Here is a 7,500-nt window from a genome sequence, read left to right on the forward strand (position 1 = left end):
TTGTTGACATATAGTGTATTCGCAGACGATTTTTATCGTGTTAGTTTCACAGAAGCCTCCTTGTTGGTTAGGGAAGACTCCAACTGGAAAATTGAATGAGTAGTGGTAGATGTAGCGACGGCCTTGTTTCTTACTTGATTGCAAACCTGATCGAAGCTGAATGATAACATTATTAAAGAGACTCTGCGGTGATATAGCATTTTCAAAAAACAGCGATCGCCCCGGATCAATTTCTTCATGAAGTGTAGAAGGATAATGCCTTTCGATGACATGCTCCCGTACCCCGTCAGGTATTTCTACTTGATTTAAGGTGGCTTCACAAGAGGAACACTGTGCATGTGAAGGATTCATTTTCATCGATGCTTGGGTGGCGATATGCTTTAAAACTGCGCATGCCTTTAAGACTCTCTCCGACCGGCGTGCAATGCGCGCGTTAGCCGATTTTTCGTAAGCTACGACGAATCCTACAATTTGTTGGTGTCGATCGTTTCGCTCTACAATCCTTTATAATCCGAAGCATCCATCTAAGATATTCGACATGTCTTGCCTTTAACGACAAGGTTCATCACCCCCTTTAACATCGAGGAGAACATCTGGCAGTAAATTGTCTGTTTGTTACATATTTAAGAAGTTAAACCAACGTCATTACGATGTTTATTTGCGAAGAACCTCGGTGGAAGGTTTGGACCATGGAGGCTCTTCAACAGAATTGTGCTAGCAAATCTGTCTAGGACCGGCGAAAAGCAATTAAGAAGTACTCGGATACATGAAAAAAAAAAAAAAAAATACTCCTGTCTACTTCAGTAAGTGACAGTGAATTTATTTTATTTTCGATCGCATTACTAGCCTTGGGAAAAGACTGTCGCGTCGCTTGTTGATTCATCCAATTATATTAATGAAGCCAAGTGCGACCTTATTGCTGACTCTTCACTCTATTCTTGGTTGGAATGTATAAGAAATGATTTATAAGAAATGAGTGTTAATGCCACCGTATTAATGCCATCGTTGGCTGTTAAAACAAATAAGTTTTTGTTCGTCAGCATGCATTTCAAAACACAAAACTTTGCCCTCAGAAGATATTATTTTGCAGATGCTTTTAATATAACCCGCTCAACGGGCATAATCTCGATCAAAATCGCTTCAAAATGTTTCACATGACAATAATACATCCTTGTTTTCCCCTTGATACTCGCTCTTGGTTTTTAATTCGCAATCTGGCAGTATGCGAATTATTTCAATTCCACCGGTTTCGCGGAAAAGTAAGTACACTTGGTTGTCATAGTGACGGTATTGTTTTCGGTGTGAAGCAATATATATATTTTGACATCTTTACAAAGAATTGGATGCCAGGGGACGCTTGTCCCCAAAGGTTACGTACTTCAAATCTTCAACTCATCAGTGTTAAATTTAAGGGTATGAATGATAGTATCTATCACATAAACAGCTAAAGTAATGATTGAAAAATTCAAAATTTCACTGGTCAGGAATGGCAATTTCGATTTCAACCTTATATCTGTCACAAAGTCAACCGCAATCCACCTCCATCTTCTTTTTTTGTTTGAATTACACGGAAACGTCACTACATTTAACTAACCGAGTTCGAGGTCTGCACTGTAAGTTACAGGTATGTTTAGTCACTGTAGCACACATACCGGACCTATTTTTCATTCACCTGCCGACTCAAAACTACACAGAAAAGCTTCTGTTCCTTTCAAGCAAATTCCCGTTCGTTCATTGTTTAAGTTAATACCTGGCACGGGAGCACATTAAACCATTGGCAAATTTATACGTGCTAGTTGAAACTGCATTCGAACCAAGAGAATCGGAAACGGAAACCGTCAAGACAAAATCCGATAGGAAATCGAGCAACTTCCGTTTTTAGTAGACAAAAACCCTGTACCAGAGTAATTTTAAGTATATTACAGTCCTTTTTGCATTTTCTAAAAGCTAACGATACAAATAACACCGAAAATAAGTTCCCATGGAAACTTGAGAAAATAAATGTCAAAGTTCAGAGATATTGTGCAGAATTTCATCATTAATTTCATTTCATCTGTAATTTCAAATGCTTCATATGAACTTCAAAATTTGCCGCGCAGAATTTTGCAATAATAATAATAATAATAATAATAATAATAATAATAATAATAATAATAATAATACCGTAATAATCTCGGTACAAAGTTTTTATCTACTTGTTACTCAAACTTCTGGTGGATTCCGTCTTAAAAACTTTCTATCTTAAGGAACTTCTACCACACTTTTTGACTTGATCTAAAATCTATCTGGAAAAAAAATTTGTATGACATTTCTTTGTTTATAGAATCGCGATGAACATTGTTATGGCAACCAAATTTTGCAAAAAATTTGATCTAAATTTTGAACTTTCCTTTGTTGCAATACTTTGTACATTTTTTAGACAATATTATAGTAGTAGTAGTAGTAGTAGAAATCTTTATTAAGAAATCGGTCACAACATACGTGTGGCTTTACAATCAATAACAAGCTAAGCTAAACTAGAAAAAACCTATCATATGTATTACAAGGAAATTTTAAGAAATAAATTTAAAAAGACATCTATTTACAAAAGCCCGTTTGAATCGTTCCGTTTTTACTTTAGGGAGTATGAAGTCATGGCCCCTTTCTCTAAGAGCTCTGTTACGTTTGGGTGGGAGCAAGTCATATAATACATGGCCAGTGCCACTTGTGATTCTTTTGAAAAGATCACTGTCCCTATTCTTTATAACATCAGATATCAAAATGATCTTATTTGTATAGCCAAAACGATAGGCTCGCCGAAAAAAAGTGTCAATCCGATCTAAATATTTGCCATGATAGGCGGAGCCCCACACTGCTAATCCATACAGAAATAATGACATTATTAAAGAGTCGAAGAGTTTACTGAGCTGATCTTTAGTGTACCCATAATATTTGCATACCCTAAGAATACATAGTCGACTAGCAGCTCTAGAAAGTGAACTGTCAACATGAAGATCCCAATTACAAGGATCTTCATGGAAGGTAATTCCCAAAAGTTTCGGCCACTCTTTCCGCTCAATCCCAGGCACTGGAGGAGGAGCAGGCTGAGTAGTTCTACTACGCAGTAGCATTTCCCACGTTTTTGACAAATTTAAGACATCCTATTGTTGGCTGCCCAGCTCTCAAGGTTCTTAACTTCTGCGAGTACCGTGTCAGAGTTCCTTCTAACAGGTACACTAATAGTGATATCATCAGCATATTTCGAGATCCCGTTGTTTGAATCAACTAGCTTTATATCGTTCACCATCAGAGAGAATAAAAGTGGCCCAAGGACTGTACCCTGTGGGACTCCTCTGTTAATATCAACATAATCAGTAATCTTTCCATCCACAATGACCCCTTGTTTGCGGTTGCCAAGGAAGCTGATAATCCAGTTGATGATATATGGATTAAGATTAGTAGCCTTCAACTTTTCGCAGACAATTTTGTGAGAGACAGTGTCAAAAGCTTTACTAAAGTCAAATGACAGAACTCGAACAAAGTCTACATCATCATTTAGTCACCTGAGCCAATTATGTTGACACTTTATAAGCGCCATCGGGGTATTGCAATGTTTCTTATAAGCAAACTGATCCATACCAATCACAGACCTAAGCTCCATGATCAGTTACTTGTGCATGGAAGTTAGCGTTAACTTTTGTTTTCCTCGCGTCAAATCTAAGATGGCTGATAGAAGATGAAAATCGTGCTGTCATCACCAGGTCCAAAAAGTCGATTTCAAAAAGTTATCCGTATCAAGAAGGTTGTTGAGAACACAAATACTAACTCGAGAACACGACGACTGAACAAAGTGTCACGCAAAGCCACAGAAAACAAGGTCAACAGAATGACATCGATTGCGATATGTTTCGCTTTACCGCAGAGACTTGAGACACAGATGGATGAAAAGTGGGCGTAAATTCTATAATCTGCGTAAGCCTCTGGCTGGTAAAGTAAAAAAATATATATATATATAAAACTCACCTTAGTATTCCGTAAGATGAAACACGAGGTAACTCTTGGCGATATAAACGCTCACAGCAAGCAGGAAAGGGCAAAAATATAAACATTCCCCCAACAAACACGACAGACGCGTACGCTGGCAGCAGCTGAACATTCAGAGGAACGGGTGCGGGGTAAGGGATGGGATTGTGGATGTAGGAGGACCAAATCCCATGATCAGACATCCCTGTGTCGTTTATCGAGATGTAATGAATCCAGATGAATTAATCTGATATTCCCATTTCGTTAAAACTGAATTAACGTTTACCGCTATCAAAGGCTGTTCTTCTCTAGACTTCAAGCAAATGCACAAGCATCTCACAGGATCTTAAGACTTGGTTTTGTGACACTTTAAGATGCCTATATGAAACATTGTATCCACAGTTCAGTATGGCGTTAGACGAAATCTCTCTTAACCGGGTAATGGTTTAGAAGGAAATAAAGGAAATTTCTGTCCACGATTTTCAGCATACTACATTCAAGAATAACCGCATCTGCGCGTCTGTATGGAAAAGACTCGCATAATTTTTAACAGGACTACATATTATGAGGGTATTTTCTCTTGCTAAGCGTTTTACAACGTTACAAATCAGATTGATGAATCAATCTATAGATCAGCCAGTTGATTAACTTGTGCAGGCTACTCTAAAGTGTTATAGTTATTAGCTTTAAGGTAAATTGAGTGTTTGCTCACGATCATTTAGATAAATGTCTGGCTCTTATGCTGGATGAATAATTTTGTTCGTTCATTCAATATCAGTGTCAATAAGCCGCCTGCCAGCTGCTCAGTTTGTGATCGAGTTTATGATCGATTCTCCTGAATTTCTTGGCTTTTACGTGTAGAATAAAGTTCAAACTTTGATTAAACACTTGTATCTGAAAAAAACTTTATCTCTCCTTAAATTGCAAGTTCGCGTCCTTAACATAACTACATCCGAAACTTGTCATAGGAATATTTAATTTGACTAGCAGTGTTCTAAAACAGAAACAAGCAGATGTTCTAACTAAGAGGAGCGACGTTCATAACTACCACAGGTAAACATTGCAAATTCTGAATTCGTTCTCCGTTTAACGGAAAACACTAGAAAAAGATAGCATATGACTTTATTTTGCATATTTCGGTGACAGAAACATGTGTCTTAGAGAGCGGCAGTAAGGAGGGGGGGGGGGGGGGGCGGGTTGGGGGAGGGTGAATAGGGGTATGCAAATCCGTCGATCCGCCAATATTTTTGTTCAAATCCGAAACCACAATTACTTCTGGAAAGGTAAATGTGAATGCCATTGTTAGTAGTCATTTCGCACAAATGGTAAAGAAGGCAACATGCTTGAGACTATAACACAGTACAATTCCAATAACAGTCTAACACCAGAGTTTAAATGAGCTTTGTCCGAAAAAATAAATAATTTGGACCAACCCATTAACATACCGACCATGGCTGAAGAAAGATCTATGATCCCAATTTCGTTTAGGACCAAAGATCCGAACATCAAGACAGGCACAATCCGGAATCCGCGCCAAAATTCACAGCTGATCCACGATCCACCGTGTTTTCAAAATCCTCGAATCCGCTCGATTTACCGCAAAAATCCAAAACCGTGCGCTTTATAAGGCCAAATCCGTCGATCCGTAAACATATTCACCCCTTCTATAATGAGGTTGGAGTGACTCTACAAGTAAAAGCGTCCCGTAGATAACGAGCGGTTCCGAACGGAAAGTGCGAAGCCAGCAAGCTTCACTCAATTATAATAGGTGAACGACGTAAAGATCGTGTTCATGAAAAAAAGTGACTTGGATATAAGCGTTCTCCAAAAGTATATTTGTGCTATCCAAATGCGTGTTATTGTCCAGCTGTCGAGAACGCAAAATTCAGCTGAAACGTTTATATAAATAACATCAAAACAATTCCTCTAGAAGAGAATGCTAGAGATATGCGATGCATTCGTTTGAACTAGCGATATTTCCATACCGTAGAGATAATCCATTTTAAACTTGTCAACAGTGTTCCGTTGCTCGGTTTTGTTTTACATGAATTCGGCAGCGATTCAGGAGAACCTTTGATTCAGACCTTCTTACAACTCGAAGAAGGATATCATTACTTCAAAGTCATTATCGTCCTCTTCACCACCGGTTGAGTCTTCTTGATGCTTATTCCTTATCATTTCGAACTCTTTAAAGGTGTGTTTTGGTTCTAAGTACACTGAGAATTTTGCCATCTACGAAACCACGACACGCGACACCATGTTTGTTTTCAAAAAACTTTCCCTTACCCCCTGGAATATGCAAAGGACCACTGAAACCCAATAGGTACCAAAGAATCTCTGGGGAGTGGGAAAGAGGCAATTTCTTAGTATCTTCAAAGAGTCACTTACCTCACCTACCCCGCAAGGGAGTTTATAGTCGCCCCAGGTTACCCCTACACGATGTTAACGGCGTTAACAATGAAAAGTTTACCAGATTTCTGTTACAGTCTCTTTTCTTTTTCTCTCTCTCCGTCATATTGCGTCCAGCTTACAAAATTATTGACATCTGAAGGCCACGTTTTTGATCAGGAACTAGCATCTCACTTACTTGGAGTACCTTTCCTAATATTCTAACCCCAATAGTCCTACGTCCTACTGGCTTCACTAGAGCCTGCGAACAGGCTCCCGGTGAGCCCCAACGAAGCGAGGGAGCCTCTCCTGTCCCCCCCCGATCGCTTCGCTCTCCGAATTCTTCTGTTTCGCGATCGCCAACTTTTTTCTTTTTCGAAAAAATAATAATAATAAAAATAAATCACTTTATTTAAGTGTCAAAGTCTTAAGCACTACTATGCTAATTGAGGACACTGAAATGAGCAAACAAATATTGCGAATTGAACAGAAACTTGTTAAAAATCCCAACTGGCGGAAGACTGACCAGTTGGCTATTTACAAAGCGTGGACTGAGGAGTTGAATCTGGGACCATCAAACACAAGTCCATCTGGTGGCAGGGAGGAGGATTTGATCCCGGGACCTCCGCATTACAAATCCAGCGCCCTAACCACTAGGCCACGCTGCCTCCATAATTAATATCCTAGCATAAAACCTAACTCCGCTGGCTCCTGAAAAGTCATTGGTGTCTCCTCTGCTTGTTACACTTGGTACTTCCGGTGATAAAACACTTAGCTGTAAGTATGACTCTTATGGTTGTTTTTCAAAGCGGCTGATAGCCGTTCTTTAGAGACCAGCAGTAATTAAAGATTTATTACAGTGCATTCGACGCTTTCGATCAACTGGAACGAGGACGTTGTTTGGGATAAATGGTTAAGTGCAGTATAGTAATAAAAGCGATAGTTCCCTGTGGATATTTCTTTGTTTCCGAAAGGTTTTAAAGCACGCTTCAACGTAAGTTTCATTGCCATTTTTATTTTTGTGCATGCGTTCTACCGGAACTAAAGTAACAGACATTAAGCCAACCTGTCAGCTTGGTCTTATAAACACTAATTAAAATGTTTGTATGA

General features: G+C 39.0%; 1 long non-coding RNA gene and 1 pseudogene across 1 annotated transcript in view; both read right to left on the reverse strand.

The window, feature by feature from the left end:
* Positions 1 to 7,500, reverse strand: part of LOC110061399 (uncharacterized) — a 54,487-nt gene that overhangs the window by 9,041 nt on the left and 37,946 nt on the right. The gene's annotated exons all lie outside the window — the stretch shown is intronic.
* On the reverse strand, positions 2,492 to 4,209 carry LOC149111692 (uncharacterized; annotated as a pseudogene).

This window comes from Orbicella faveolata, unplaced genomic scaffold, assembly GCF_042242905.1.
Source record: "Orbicella faveolata isolate gen_17 unplaced genomic scaffold, um_ofav_v1 contig_2, whole genome shotgun sequence".
NCBI classification, from domain to species: Eukaryota; Metazoa; Cnidaria; class Anthozoa; order Scleractinia; family Merulinidae; genus Orbicella; species Orbicella faveolata.